The 16,236-nt window shown below is 45.7% G+C and overlaps 1 protein-coding gene and 1 non-coding gene across 2 annotated transcripts in view; one reads left to right on the top strand and one right to left on the bottom strand.

Moving 5' to 3' along the window:
• The window catches only part of LOC140460513 (uncharacterized), a 191,136-nt gene that overhangs the window by 37,352 nt on the left and 137,548 nt on the right, over positions 1 to 16,236 (top strand). The gene's annotated exons all lie outside the window — the stretch shown is intronic.
• trnap-cgg (transfer RNA proline (anticodon CGG)) lies at positions 14,780 to 14,869 on the bottom strand. The gene is given in 2 exon segments: positions 14,780 to 14,815; positions 14,834 to 14,869. It is a non-coding gene; the product is annotated as a tRNA-Pro (tRNA).

Below are 16,236 nucleotides of genomic sequence, written 5' to 3'. Positions count from 1 at the left end.
TACTGCAGGAAAGGGACTAAAACAGCAAATCACGAGTTTCAACTTCACCGGTTCATTGCCATCTGAGAGAAGAGGTTTCACACGAAATCAGGACACACCGGCAGAGAACAGGACAAGACAACTCAGAGCTCCACAAGGGTGCCAGCGCAACTGTGTAAATTTGACTTGTGTATCGATTTGATATATTGAGCTCAGATACCCGAAGTTTTAGGAAGCAAATGACATGGCAAGGAAAAGAACAATGCGCTGTTATAGAAATTTAGACACTCAGGTAGTCGTTTGAAAAGCAAGATGCTGAACAAAAGAAAGTCGCTCAACGAGACTCGAAACAATAGCAGAGAACGGCTTCGAGCTCGGGGTATGGGCCCAGCATGCTCCCGCTGCGCCACTTTGCTCCCACGCACAGCACGCCCCTCCACAGGTCCCTTCAGGCTTTCGTCTGGCGCGTGGCATGCACGTTCGAGACTGATGTCAAAGATCTCCACTGCTGTCATCTTATATGGTGTTGCGCAGACGTATGGAGGCTGTGTAAATATAAACTTTTTCTAACTTCCCGCAGTCTCTTGTGATTTCACTCTGAATAGACGCCATGCGGCCCACCTTCGCTCTGCTGGGTCAACACAGTAAGTAAACGTGGGTCTCTATTCGTATCATTCTCTTGCCTTCTCCATGTAATTCTGCACATTGTTACTTTAAACATGACCACCGGATTCCCGTTTGCGTCTAATGAATCTGCCTCTTTGTCAGTATCAATTAGGGATTTACTCACTCCAACCACTCCCTGGACAAAAGCGTTCTTCCTCATGTCACATTTGGTTCTTTTCCTGATGACTTTAAAATTCTGCCGATTCTTTCAGGCGTGGGAGCATTTTGACGACATTACTTTCTCTGTCGAGACTTCGCATGACTTGGAAAGCTTCATTCGGGCCAGATTTCAAACTTCTGTTCTCCGAAGGGAGCTGTCCCAAATTTCCAATCGACCCTCATCGCTGACATCCCTCAAACACTGCAACACTCACTTCAACCTATTCAACGCTATCTCCAATCATTTCACTTCGCTGCTTTCTGTCCCATTGGTCCTCCAGGGAGCCCAACCTCGTTTAACGAAGGTGCTTTTTGAGAAAATTAAACGGGCACTTTGGCACAAGTCATGAAACGCGGGCTGGTCCAGGATTTGAGCCTCGAATCTCTCGTACGTCTGCGTCGAAAGAAACCCAAAACAAGAATCATAGCCCGAGAGCAACAAGCCTCACAGCAGTTGCCTCTGCGGCCCCACTCTACCTCTTGAACCAGCTGAGTCTTGTTCAGAGTGAAATATAGTTGACATTGAACAGGCTGGGGCTGTTTTCTCTGGAGCGTCGGAGGCTGAGGGGTGACTTTATGGAGGTTTGCAAAATTAGCATTGATAGGATACGGGCTGAAAATGTCTTGCTAGAAAAGATTTACAAGGATGTTGCCAGGGTTGGAAGATTTGAGCTATCGGGAGAAGCTGAATAAATTGGGGCTGTTATCCCTAGAACATCGGAGGCTATGGGGTGACCTGATTGTGGTTTATAAAATCATGAGGGGCATTGATAGGATAAACAGACAAGATCTTTTCCCTGAATTCAGGGAGTCTAGAACTAGATGGCATACATTAACGGTGAGAGGGGAAAGAAATAAAAGAGACTTAAGGGACAACGTTTTAACGCAGAGCATGGTGCAGGTATGGAATTAGCTGCTTGAGGAAGTCGTGGAGCCTTGTATAATTACGGCACTTAAAAGGCATCTGGATGGGTACATGGAAAGGAAGGGCTTCGGGGATATGGGCCAGGTGCTAGCAAATGGGACTAGACTGTTTAGGATAACTGGTCAACATGGATGAATTGGACTGAAGGGTCTCTTTCCATGTTGTCATTCGTGTGACTCTGTGGAATCCTCTACCCAAGGGAGCAGATGAGGCAGCTTCATTAATTATATTCAAGACACAGTTGGATGGGATATTGCATGGAGGGGAATTAAGAGTAAATGGAATAATGCAGGTAGGAGGAGCTGAGATGATGGATAGATCAGCCATCATCTGTATGAATAGTGGAGCAGGCTCGACTGGCCAAATAGCCGACTCCTGCTTCTATTACGATGAAACGATAACTCTGCATTTCCCATGGCTAACCTATCTAACCTGCACATCCCTGGACATGATGGGCAATTCCAAACCAAGGCAGGTGAGCAATGTAGTAATGTGGAAAGTGCATGTCAGAGAACAATAGAAAGGGACAAGGGGAATAAATGTACCACCAATCAAAGCTGGATTGTAATGATCACAAAAATTGAAACTAAAGACTGTGTCTGAATGTGTGCTGCACTGTAAGAAAAGTGAACGAATTGACTGAAGAAAATAAGTGTGATCTGAGACTCCTTACAGAGACGTGGTTTTAGGATGACAAGGATTGGATCCTGAATATTGAGGGTACGTGACATTCAAATCAAATGGGAAGTTCGGTAATGGTGGAAGGTTGGTGGAAGGTTGAATATCAAAGCACCGATAACATGCTAGTTTGGTGTCAACTTGGATTTCAGGTCCTGATTTCTCTGTCCTCTGTTTGTCTCCCCGTTCCCACAGAGCTAGGTGTTGTCTGTTCTCAGTTCTGCTGGATTTCTATTGAAGCTTTGACACCCCCCGCCCACCACCCCGCCATCCCAACCGCACCACCCCTCCCCCCACCACCCCGCCCCGGCCTTTTACACCTCACCGAACTGCCTTCAGCTGCCCAACACCCAATTCTAAATACTTAGAACTCTTGCACAATTAAATAATGAGGAGTTCAAATCCATTATGTCCAGATCACACTGCAAACACCACTCTCCAGCACCACTTCCATCTATCCTCATGCCAAATGTGTGAGGCTGAAGTAGCCCCTTGAAAGCTTGGTAAATGCTTTACCTCTCAGATGAACTCCCAGCTGCATGTACACATCTTCATTGGGATCACCTCTTCAAATCTCAGGAATAATTTCTGACCCTGCCCCACCTCAGTTCATCTGCTTCTGAAAATTACACTATGCCTTTGTCACCTCTTGAGTTTGATTCTTCTGTCACACACCTGAAGGCCTGAAACATTCTACTCCCCATAAATCTGAGGTCATCCAAATCGCTAAACAAGAAACAAACAACTATGGATGCTGGAAATCTAAAACAGAAACAAAAACAAAAATTGCTGGAGAACGTCAGTAGGTCTGGTAGCATCAATGGACAGACAGTACAGTCAACATTTCAGGTCCAGTGACCTCCTTTCGTTCCAGATCACGGCTGCTTCTCTCCTTCCTCACACCAAGTTCATTTAATCTATGATTACTATTCCTGCTGACGCACAAAGGTTCCTGGTGATGCAGCAGATCCATTATAAAATGACCATCTTTGCTCCTAGTCTTGTCCCTCGCTATCTCTATCATCTTCTCCAGCTCTAAACCTCTGAACTCAAGGAGCTCAGGAAATGCCCAACATTCTCATTCAAACTGACACCGAACCCCAGGGTTTCCAGATGAAGGGATTTTGCCCGAAACATCGATTCTCCTGCTCCTCGGATGTTGCCTGACCTGCTGTCCTTTTCCAGCACTACACTCTAGAATCCAACTCCAATGGTCTGAAGTCTGGAACTCAGAATAGCACAATTAGGTATTGCAAATAGATGCTAAAGACGTTCAGGTCCCATGCATGAGTAAGATTGAGGAGTGCAGCTAAACAGTCGCAGTAAACTACAAACCACCAAAATTATCATGTGAATGAGACAGATGTCAGAAAGACTCACCACATGACTCCAGTCAAACATTCAAACATTACACGAGGAAAAGCTTGTAAATGCCCCCCGCCCATTAGGGCTGCACGGTGGCTTGGGCGGTGGTTCCCGCCTCGGGCAACTGTCTGTGTGGAGTTTGCACATTCTCTCCGTGTCTGCGTGGGTTTTCTCCGGGTGCTCCGGTTTCCTCCCACAATCCAAAACTGTGCAGGTTAGGTGAATTGGCCATGCTAAATTGCCCATAGTGTTAGGTGGATTAGCCAGGGGTAAATGTAGGGGAATTGTTCTGTGTGGGTTGCTCTTCCGAGGGGTGGTGTTGGGCCGAATAGCCTGTTTCCACACTGTAGGCAATCTAATCTAATCTGTGAGACGAGTTTCTCGGAACCATCACTGTCAGTGTTGGATCGAAATTGACATCATTCTCCCTTCCGGCTTCCGGACCATCAGTGCGCATGTTCCCAACTCCAGCCCATGTGCCTGTAAGCGCGCACTGCGCGTGCTCGTGGGACTCCTGCATAAAGAATGGGGTGCGATCATATTCGCATGCCATATTGGGTAAAATATATGCCAAGGAAGACCGTGATTTTACATTAGAGAGAGATTATAGATTGGTCGCTGAACAAAGTTAAAAATTAATAAACATGGAAATTTTCTGAAAGGTAGCTAGATTCAAGGAGGGTTTAATAGACTGGAATCTAATCAAGAGATAGGGTTTGTTAACTGACAGAATAACACAATCAGAAGTGATCTACAGATGGAAACTTGATCGAGGGAATCAGGATGATTACATCCAGTATAACAGAAAACTGAGTGTGTAATACAGGCTATAATCTAATTGAGGGGTTCGGGATAGTTTGTATATAGAATAACACACTCGGGAATGAATTACAGACTGGAAACTAATCAAGAGGATCGTTGTGATTTATATAGAGAATAACGTACGCAGTAGTAAATTACATCCTGGAATCTAATCAAAGCACCTTGATGCCACACTGGGTCGAATGCAGCCTTGAGGTCAAGGGCTGTCAATCTCATCTCACCTCTAGGATTAATTTTTTTAATCCATGTTTTAACAAAAGGCTAGAATGAGGTCTGTACCTGAGTGTGCCTGGTGGTACCCAAACTGGTCACTCAGCAGCTCATAGCTGAGAGGATGTTATTCGATATGTTACATAGCTTTATCGATAATCGAGAGTATACTGATAGGACGATTAATCCTGAGTTGGATGTTTACTGCTACTTTGTGCACAGGCAATCTGGAAAATGTCAAGATTGTTGGGTAGATGCCAATGTTGTAACTGCACTGATGAGCTGAGAAAACTGAATGCAGTTAGTATTACACTCGGAGCAAGTGAATGATTTCTCCCTCGTGTGAATTCATTGATGTGTCGGCAGAAGTGAATTCTTTTACACACTCTCACCAGAATGAATGTGTTGATGTATCAGCGGGTTGTGGGACTCTCCGAATCCCTTTGCAAACTCTGAGCAAGTAAATAATTTATCTCCAGTGTCAACTCGCTGATGTCGCAACAAGTTTGATGTCCGGCAAATTCCTTCCCACATACAGGGCACATAAACAGCCTGTCCCCAGTGTGAACTCGTTGGTGCACAGTGAGTTTGGCTGACTGTGTGAAACACTTTCCACAGGAGGTTCAGCTAAACGGTATCTCCTCAGTGTGATAAGCAAATTTTTCTGGAAGCTGGAATACACCGTGAATCCCTTTCCACATGTAGAGCAGGCAAAAGCTTATTTCCAGTGTGACTGTATCAATCAATTTCCAGCTCGACAGGGTAACTCCAATCTCTTCCCACAGTCTCCACATTTACATGGTTGCATCATGGTGTTGGAGTCTTCGTGTTCGTCCAGGACAAATGATCAATGCAATGTGATGAAGTCGAAAGCATGTATTGTCAGTTTAAGATAGAGAGTGCTTTTCTCAACTTAAAGTACAGCCACAGCTGCGAGCAAAAGGTCGGGCTGTTTCAAATGTAGCAATTGGCTGTTTAATGGATACCTATGTTCTGTTTGAAGTTTTTACAACAATTCAAATTTAATTAATTTCAGCTCTGCCGAGGATACCAGAAGGCAATGAGATTTTGAATTTTATTGTTTTGATCTCTGGAAAGCAATCAAATAAAAATTTAATGTGTCCTATGGGGGATATAAACCCGGCATTTTGAAAGTCAGTGGGAGAGCAACTGCCGATCTAAGACCTTGCTCTCAGAGAAATTGAAAACACTCTCCATCAAAGGTACCTGTTCACATGAAACATAAAGTAAAAAGAAGAGCACCCAGGAAGATCAGCAGCTAGAAAGGTGAAAACATCAATGAAGAGGAGACTGTGTGGCATTGAGATTATACAACGTTTGTAACGTTTAATAAATATGTTATTACAATAGCATATTAAGTCGTGTCGAGTTGGGGTCAGATAGCAAGTAGTTAAAGAAAGGGGGTGTTGGATTTGTGAATAGGTTTTGTTTAGTGTGCACTATTTGAATTAGAAAAATATTTTCTTTAAATAGTGGAATTTAGGAATTCTGTCACTCACATTTTAACAGATTATGAGGCAAGGTGAGTTTTTCTGGGCGCTTAGTTTAATTAACAGGGTTTGATCTCCATGACGTAACAATAAGTATTATTCTTACTCACACACGGGCTTATGGATTATGATTCTTCTTTTCCTATGTAAATCTTCACCCCAAAATCCTGTGAGGGAGTTTTGCAGAAGTTATTCCTGTCAGTTCATGTTGGAAATTCTGAATAGATACTTCTGGTTTCCCTGAAACACTGTGTCCTCTTGTTGACCAAAGCTGGAAATTCCTGTCTGAGAAAACAGTGGTTTTGTCTCAATGTAACTGGTCTACTCCTACCCAATCCTGGTTAATGTTCTGTGAGAGGTGTTCAAATCTCACCAGGCCAGTTAGGGGTGTTCCGTTAAGTCATTAAAAATCTGGACTGTCAATTATTGTAAGATACCATTGGGCTCACCTTTCTCCGGTTTGACCTATACGTGACTCCATTGTGGTTGACTCTTCACCGTCCTCCAGTCAACGAGGGATGGACAATAAACACACGCCGGCTCAGAGATGAACACATATCTCTTTTATGCTTCACCTCTTGTGTGACTGACCGCATGTCCTGCCCAATAGAAAGTGGGGCAGCTCGGGACGACATTCTGGAATTGGCGGGACACCGAGCCAATCAGAATGAACAAAAGGCAGCGCAAGTTGTTTATGGAGCATGCGCAGAGCGGGTGTCTGAGCTGGTGTCGTCGAAAAGTGAGAGACAGAGCTGGAGGGAGGAAATGTATGGGTTTAGGTCAACCTGCTGGGAAGTGTTTATATTCAAGTTAGTACTGAACTCTGGGAAATTCGTTTACACGGGGTTGGAGTGGGTAAGCCATGGGGAAAGCAGAGATTTGGGGTGAGTCTGTGTGGGATGGTCTTCAGAGGATGGGTGTGGATTCAAACAGCCTGCTTGCACACTATAAGGTTTTTATGATTCTTAACTCCTTTTAGTATCTTAAACAGTACGATTTCTCAATCTCTGATTTTTCCTGATTTAAGTTTGTTTCACAGAGTATCGCAGAGACACATTTGTCAGCGTGAATTCTAAGCAAATATCTTATCAGCATCTTAGAGTGAGTCAATTCATCAGGATTTGAAAACCATTAGATTGTCAATGTTTGTCTGTGGGAAAAATTTGCAAACATCGGTGTACCCAGTGACAAATGGACAAGTTCTGCACCAGTCCCACAGATTGAATATCATCCCACCATTCACAGCAGGGAGAGGTTGTATCGCCACAGTGGCTCAATCCCAGCCTCAGCCGACTGTATCTGTGGAGTTTGCACATTCTCCCTGGGTCTGCGTCAGCTCCATCTGGGTACTCCGGTTTCTTCTCCCAATTCAAAGATGGGCAGGTTAGGTGTCAAATTGCACATTGTTTTCAGGGATGTGTAGGTTAGGTGTATTAGTCAAGGGTAAATGTTCAATAATGGGGTAGGAGAATGGGTCTGGATGTCTTTATCCCCAGAGGGTTGGTGTGGACTTGTGGACTGTAGAGATTCTATAAGTCTATTAACCCTGACCTGTGTCTAAGTGAGGAATCAGCTGATCATCCAATATGGAGAGACATGATCTACACCACAGAAACCATGGAAATGTGCAAACTGTGGGAAGGGATACAAATGTCTATACATGCTGGAAATTCATTGATGCAGTCACACTGGAGATAAGTCATTCATCTATTGTTTGTGGGAAGGGATTCAATCAATCACCCGTCCTTGAGAAACAAGAATGCACTCAGTGGGGAGAGGCCATTCATCTGCCCTGAGTGTAACAAGACATTCTCTGTTATCAGCCTCGAGACACACCAACTGGTTAACACTGAGAGACCTTTGAAATGCTCACATTGAGAAAAAAGCTTTAAACACAGACATGAAATGCTGATTCATGAGTCCGTTCTCACTGGGGAGAGGCCATTCCCCTCTCTGTGTGGGGAGCAATTTGTCCATTCAAAAAATCCTTCTGAAACCCAATCGAATACACACCGGTGAGAAGCTGTTACCTGCTGCTTTTCTGGGAAAGGATTTACTCAGTCATCCCACCTTCTGAGTTCACACCTGACTGCTGTGTGCTGCTGCTGTTCTCAATAAAATTCTGATGGATCTCAACCCCCCCGCCCCACCCCTACCCCCAAGGACACAGATGCTGTGGAACAGGGAAATGCGGCACTTGTGATGTCACATGGGTAGGCCAGCAGAAGGCGGCATTGTGTTACTGTACTTCTCAGAGAGAGAGAAACTCTGACTTTGAAAGAATGTATTATAAACGTGATGAATCAAAGTTTGTCCCATTGCAGGCAGGACTGGGCACACACCAACACTCACAGGCACAAAATCAGATTCACAGACAGCTATAAAGAAATTTTCAGACACACGCTTCTGGGACAACGTGTGCCACTGCAGACAGTTTGTCATTCATACACAGACAGACACACTCAAACTTCCCTCCGACATAATCTGTGTCCCACTGCTTGCAGAGATAGTCACATCAACAGAGAAAAACAGACATTAACACAGAGATGGAAGCGCAATACAGTCAGAGCGAGACACAGAATCACTGACTTTTACAAACATGTCCAGAGATATACTCAGACAATGTTGTCTTTAGCTGTGTGAAAATCCTTGTTTCCTTGTGAAATAAATTTGTGTCCTTTGGGTGCAGAATTCTGTGTTTTGTTGTCGAAATGAAAGTGTGTTGTGGCTGCTGCTGATTTGAAACTGCAGCTTTGTCTCTGTGTGGATTTTAAGTCTGTAATCTGTGTGTGAGGTGAGGAGGTGGGGGAAGGAGGAGAGGGACAGACAGACAGATAGTTTGGACTAAACTATTGAGCTGCTGCTTTCTCTCACACCACCCCCGATTCCTCTCAACTCACAACTTGTAATGCTCCATCTCTGGGGGAGGTATAGTCTCGGTAGAAGAGCTGAGTTTTGGGCACAGAAGGATCTTTAAGTCATAGACCTGAAGGTATTTAAAGCAGGTCCTGTCAGCCATAATTCCCTCTGCCATGTGGATGGAGCAGGAGGTGAGTATCAAAGGGTTTGTGTGTGTGTGTGTTTGTGTATGAGTGTGTGTACTGTTAGAGTCTCAGTGTCAGTTTTGATAGATTAACCACCGTCCATTACCCCCACACCGTCCCTGAAACAGCCAGACTGACGTCGATTCTAGGAGCAGGGCCTGTCTCTCATGGATGAGAGGGAGTGTATGAAACCACAGAGAAAGCTGGGACCCACTGGAATTGTATCCCTTCCTCAGTCTCTCTATGTTCTTCCTTAACTTCTGTTTTTCTGACTTTTCTCCCTTTTCTCGCTCACTCTGTGTCTCTCTTTCTTCTTGTCTTCCACTCCCATCCGTCTGTCCTAGAACATAGAACATAGAAAGATACAGCACAGTAGTGGCTTGAAGTGTGTATACTTTAATGCCAGAAGTATACGAAATAAGGTAGGTGAACTCGCAGCGTGGGTTGGTACCTGGGACTTCGATGTTGTGGCTATTACGGAGACGTGGCTAGATCAGGGACAGGATTGGCTGTTGCAGGTTCCAGGGTTTAAATGTTTTAGTAGGGTCAGAGGTGGGGGCAAATGAGGGGGGGGTGTGGCTTTGCTTGTCAAAGATAGTATTACAGCGGTGGAAAGGAAGATGGACGAAGATTTGCAATCTGAGGTAGTTTGGGTTGAGGTTAGGAATAGGAGAGGTGAGGTCACCCTGTTAGGAGTCTTTTACAGGCCTCCTAATAGTCCTAGAATCGTTGAAGAAAGGATTGCGAAGATGATTCAGGAGAAGAGTGACAGTAATAGGGTGATTGTTATGGGAGACTTTAACTTTCCTGATATTGATTGGGAAAGCTATAGCTCAAGTTCGTTAGATGGGTCAGTGTTTGTGCAATGTGTGCAGGAGAGTTTCCTGACACAATATGTAGATAAGCCAACAAGAGGTGAGGCCATACTGGATTTGGTTCTGGGTAACGAACCAGACCAGGTATTAGAACTAGAGGTAGGTGAGCACTTTGGGGACAGTGACCACAATTCGGTGATTTTTACTCGAGTGATGGAGAGGGATAAGTGTGTACTACAGGGCAAGAGTTATAGCTGGGGGCAGGGAAATTATGATGCGTTGAGGCATGACTTAGGAGGTGTGGATTGGAAAAGTAGATTCCAAGGCAAGAGCGTAATTGATATGTGGAACTTGTTCAAGGAGCAACTATTGAGTGTCCTTGATAAGTACGTACCTATCAGGCAGGGAGGAAAGGGTCGTGTGAGGGAGCCGTGGTTTAATAAGGAGTTGGAATCCCTTGTTAAATGGAAGAGGGCGGCCTTTGTAAAGATGAGGCGTGAAGGTTCAATAGGGGCAATTGAGAGTTATAAGGTAGCCCGGAAGGACCTGAAGAGAGAGCTAAGAGCAGCAAGGAGGGGACATGAAAGGTCCTTAGTTGGTAGGATAAGGGAAAACCCTAAGGCTTTCTATAGGTATGTTAGGAATAAAAGAATGACTAGGGAAGGAATAGGTCCAATCAAGGATAGTAATGGGAAGTTGCGTGTGGAGGCTGAAGAGATTGGGGAGGCGCTGAATGAATACTTTTCGTCAGTGTTCACTCAGGAACAGGACATTGTTGTCGATATGAATACTGAGGCACGAATAAGTAGAATGGATGGCTTTGAGATATGTAGAGAAGAGGTGTTGGAAATTCTGGCAAGGGTGAAAATAGATAAGTCCCCTGGGCCTGATGGCATTTATCCTAGGATTCTCTGGGAAGCAAGGGAGGAGATTGCAGAGCCATTGGCCTTGATTTTTGTGTCCTCTTTGTCGACAGGAGCAGTGCCAGAGGACTGGAGGCTAGCAAACGTGGTTCCCTTGTTCAAGAAGGGGAGTAGGGATAATCCTAGTAACTATAGGCCAGTGAGTCTCACTTCTGTTGTGGGCAAAGTCTTAGAGAGAATTGTAAGGGATAGGATTTATGCACATCTGGATAAGAATGATGTGATCAAGGATAGTCAGCATGGTTTTGTGAAGGGCAGGTCGTGCCTCACAAACCTTATTGAATTCTTTGAGAAGGTGACTAAGGAGGTAGATGAGGGGAAAGCGGTAGATGTGGTATATATGGATTTTAGTAAGGCGTTTGATAAGGTCCCCCATGGTAGGCTACTGCAGAAAATACAGAGATATGGCATTGAGGGTGAGTTGGAGGTTTGGATTAGGAATTGGCTCTCTGGAAGAAGACAGAGGGTAGTAGTTGATGGCAAAGGTTCATCTTGGAGTGCCGTCACTAGCGGTGTTCTGCAAGGATCTGTTTTGGGACCATTGCTGTTTGTCATTTTTATAAATGACCTGGAGGAAGGGTTAGAAGGTTGGGTGAGCAAGTTTGCGGATGATACGAAAGTCGGAGGAGTTGTAGACAGTGAGGAAGGATATGGCAGGTTACAGCGGGATATAGAGAAGCTGCAGAGCTGGGCAGAAACGTGGCAAATGGAGTTCAATGTAGCTAAGTGTGAAGTGATTCACTTTGGTAAGAGTAATAAAAAGATGGATTACTGGGCTAATGGTAGACTACTTGGTAGTGTGGAAGAGCAGAGGGATCTTGGTGTCCATGTACACAGATCTCTGAAAGTTGCCACCCAGGTAAATAGTGCAGTGAAGAAGGCATATGGCGTACTGGCTTTTATTGGTAGAGGAATTGAGTTCCGGAGTCCTGAGGTCATGCTGCAGTTGTATAAGACTCTGGTGCGGCCGCATCTGGAATATTGTGTGCAGTTTTGGTCGCCATACTATAGGAAGGATGTGGAGGCACTGGAACGGGTGCAGAGGAAGTTTACCAGGATGTTGCCTGGTATGGTAGGAAAATCCTATGAGGAAAGGCTGAGGCACTTGGGGTTGTTTTCATTGGAGAAAAGAAGGTTTAGGGGTGATTTGATAGAGGTGTACAAGATGATTAGGGGGTTAGATAGGGTTGACAGTGAGAACCTTTTTCCACGTATGGAGTCAGCTATTACAAGGGGGCATAGCTTTAAATTAAGGGGGGGTAGATATAGGACTGATGTCAGGGGTAGGTTCTTCACTCAGCGAGTCGTAAGTTCATGGAATGCCCTGCCAGTAGCAGTAGTGGACTCTCCCTCTTTATGGGTATTTAAGCGGGCATTGGATAGGTATATGGAGGATAGTGGGTTAGTGTAGGTTAGGTGGGCTTTGATCGGCGCAACATCGAGGGCTGAAGGGCCTGTACTGCGCTGTATTCTTCTATGTTCTATGTTCTATGTTCTACAGGCCCTTCAGCCCTCGATGTTGCGCCGACCGAAGCCTACCTCACCTCCACTAGCCCAATAACCTCCATATGCTTGTCCAATGCCCGCTTAAATGACCATAAAGAGGGAGAGTCCACCACTGCTACTGGCAGGGCATTCCATAAACTCACAACCCGCAGGGTAAAAAATCTACCCCTAACATCTGTCCGATACCTACCACCCCTTAACTTAAAGCTGTGTCCCCTAGTAACAGCTGACTCCATACGCGGAAAAAGGTTCTCACTGTCAACCCTATCTAAACCCCTAATCATCTTGTACACCTCTATCAAATCTCCCCTAAACCTTCTTTTCTCCAATGAGAAAAGCCCCAAGTGCCTCAGCCTTTCCTCATACGATCTTCCTACCATGCCAGGCAACATCCTGGTAAACCTCCTCTGTACTCGTTCCAATGCCTCCACATCCTTCCTGTAGTATGGCGACCAAAACTGCACACAATACTCCAGATGAGGCCGCACCAGAGTCTTATACAACTGCAACATGACCTCAGGACTCCGGAACTCAATTCCTCTACCAATAAAGCCCAGTACACCATATGCCTTCTTCACAGCACTATTTACCTTGGTGGCAACTTTCAAAGATCTGTGTACATGGACACCAAGATCCCTCTGCTCATCCACTGCTCATCCACACTACCAAGTAGTCTACCATTAGCCCAGTAATCCATCTTCTTGTTACTCCTACCAAAGTGAATGACTTCACACTTAGCTACATTGAATTCCATTTGCCACCTTACTGCCCAGCTCTGCAACTTGTCTATATCGCGCTGTAAGCTGCCACATCCTTCTTCACTGTCCACAACTCCACCGACTTTCGTGTCATCCGCAAACTTGCTCACCCAGCCTTCAAGCCCCTCCTCCAGGTCATTTATAAAAATGACAAATAGCAATATTCCCAAAACAGATCCTTGTGTAACACCGCTAGTAACTGCGCTCCAAGATGAACCTATACCATCAACTACTACCCTCTGTCTCCTTCCAGCCAGCCAATTCCTAATCCAAACCTCTAATGCACCCTCAATGCCATACCTCCGTAGTTTTTGCATTAGCCTGCCATGGGGTACCTTATCGAACGCCTTGAACAGGGTGACCTCACCTTTCCTATTTCTAACCTCTGCCCACACTACCTCAGATGGCAAGTCTTCCTCCATCACCCTTTCTACTGCTGTAATACTATCCTTGACAAGCAATGCCACACCTCCCCCTCTTTTACCCCCATCTCTGACCCTACTAAACCATTTAAACCCTGGAACCTGCAACAGCCATTCCTGTCCCTGTTCTACCCACGTCTCTGTAATGGCCACAACATCGAAGTCCCAGGTACCAACCCATGCTGCAAGCTCACCTAATTCTTATAGTTCTGGCATTGAAGTATACACACTTCAAGCCACCTTCCTGTTTACAGGCACCCTCCTTCCAGATCGATGCCATGTTCCTAACCTCCCTACACTCAAGGTCCTGTACCCTAAAGCTACAGTCCAGGTTCCCATGCCCCTGCAGAGTTAGTTTAAACCCTCCCAAAGAGCACTAGCAAACCTCCCCCCAAGGATAAGTATATATGTCCTATGGGTTCAGGACCATAATTGTTTGAAGTTTGCGTCACCTACTGACCCTGATCACACCCTGTACGAAAACGTTCTTCTTAATGTCACTTTTACTTCTTTTCCTCGTGATTTTAAAACTCTGCTGAATCGTTGTCGATCCTTTCAGGCGTGGGAGCATTTGCACTACATTATTCCTGTGTCTAGACCTTCATGACTTGAAAAACGTCAATCAGGCCAGCTTCCAACCTACTGTTCTCCAAGGAGAACTGTCCCAACTTTCCAATCTACCTTTATTGCTGACAATCCTCAAACACGGCACCATTAACATCAACCAGTTCAGCGCTGTCTGCAATCACTTCACTTCCCCGCTTCCTGAAATTTCACGCTCACAATTGAGCAATAATGCAGCTGGAGGATTCATTCAGAGTCGGACTGCGCGGGCGAACGAGGTGCAATGCTTTTTTTCACTTTGAACAAGTGTTTCCTTTTCCGATGTTCGCTGTTATGGGAGCTCGGCCCCTCAGGCAGCACGATCTCGTTTAATAAATGAGCTTTTTGAGAAAATTGCGCCGGCGTTTCTGCACAAGGCAACTTAAGAAATGAGGGCTCGTCCGGGATTTGAACCCGGGATCTCTCGCAAAACCACCCAACTGAAAACCCGAAGCGAGAATCATACCGCTAGACCAACGAGCCACAGACCCAGCCCAGCGCGCACTGCCCTGACCCCGGACACTCCAAGCGCCCTCCCCTGAAGCAGCTGAGACTTGCTGAATGTGAACAACGTTTGAGTTGCTCCAAGAATCGCAAGCAGCAAAGGGATTCCACAACATTTCCTTCTCATTCCGTCTCCCTGCGCCCAGGACGCTGCTGTTTGTCCCGTTCCCAGTAACTGGACTCTCTCCACTGGCGGATAATTAAACCATTTTGTTTCTACTTGCAAACTGTTCTGGGGGAGGGCAGACCCCATTCGCTTTTCTGCTCTCTCACAATCACTTTGGATGGGAGACGTCAGTTACACTAATGCGTAGGAAATTGCCAAGTTTTAACTACATTACAAAGGTCTGTAATCAAAGAGACAGAAAGATGCTGTGCTGGTGGGACAGAGAGAAATGGACACCGGAAACTGTTTCCTCAGGCAAATTCATATGAGTACATTTGTGTGCAGCCTGCTCGGTGTTCAGAATTCCGTCTTCACACAGCAATCCTACAGAAAGACTTTTCTAACACGGGCGTCTGTTTCTTTGCCCGGAACGGGCAGCAGTGAACATCTGAGCCCCAACTGTCCCAGATGAAGTTGAAAATGAGCCATTGTTTCTCCCTCAGCCGCTCTGTCCCAGAGACAGGGAGAGGGACGGCATCAACGTGTGACGTCATTCCGCCGCAGCCTGAAGCCGTTCAGTCCATCATTTCCATGTGACTCTCTGTCACTTGTATCTCTCCGAGATGATTCCCAATCGGTGATATGTGTCCTCATCATGGGAACTGTGTCTGTGTGGTGATGCTGCTTTCGAAATGCTGATCGTCCTGTCATTCCCGTCTGAACCGGAGTGGGGAATTATTGCAGGGAATGAATACGACCGCAAATAATGTGGCTTTGTGGCTCAGTGGTTAACACTGCTGTCTCATAACGGGACCTGAATTCGATCCTACCCTTGTTCGGCTTGTTTGTGTGGAGTTTGTTCAATCTCCCCGTGTCTGCGTGGGTTTCCTGCGGTGCTCCGGTTTCTTTCCACAGTCGAAAGATGTGCAGGTTAGGTGGACTGACCATGCTAAACTGCCCCATAGTGCCCAGAGGTCGGTAGGTTGGGAGCATCAGTCAGAAGTAAATGTCGGGTCTGGGCGGGTTACTCTTCGGAGGGTTGATAAGGACTTGTTGAGCAGGAGGGCCTGTTTCCACACTGTAGGGATTCGAATTCGAATTGTTTCAACTTCACCAGTTCATTCCCATTTCAGAGAAGAGGTGTTAGGATTCAGTTCAGAGCAGACCGGCGGGAAACAACTCAAATCTCCACAAGCACTTCTCCTCAATTGTGTAAATTGGGCCAGTGTTTAGTGACATA

This window comes from Chiloscyllium punctatum, chromosome 36, assembly GCF_047496795.1.
Source record: "Chiloscyllium punctatum isolate Juve2018m chromosome 36, sChiPun1.3, whole genome shotgun sequence".
Classification (NCBI taxonomy): Eukaryota; Metazoa; Chordata; class Chondrichthyes; order Orectolobiformes; family Hemiscylliidae; genus Chiloscyllium; species Chiloscyllium punctatum.
Note: the sequence above shows the minus strand (reverse complement) of the source record. Positions and strands in the feature narration are given on the sequence as shown.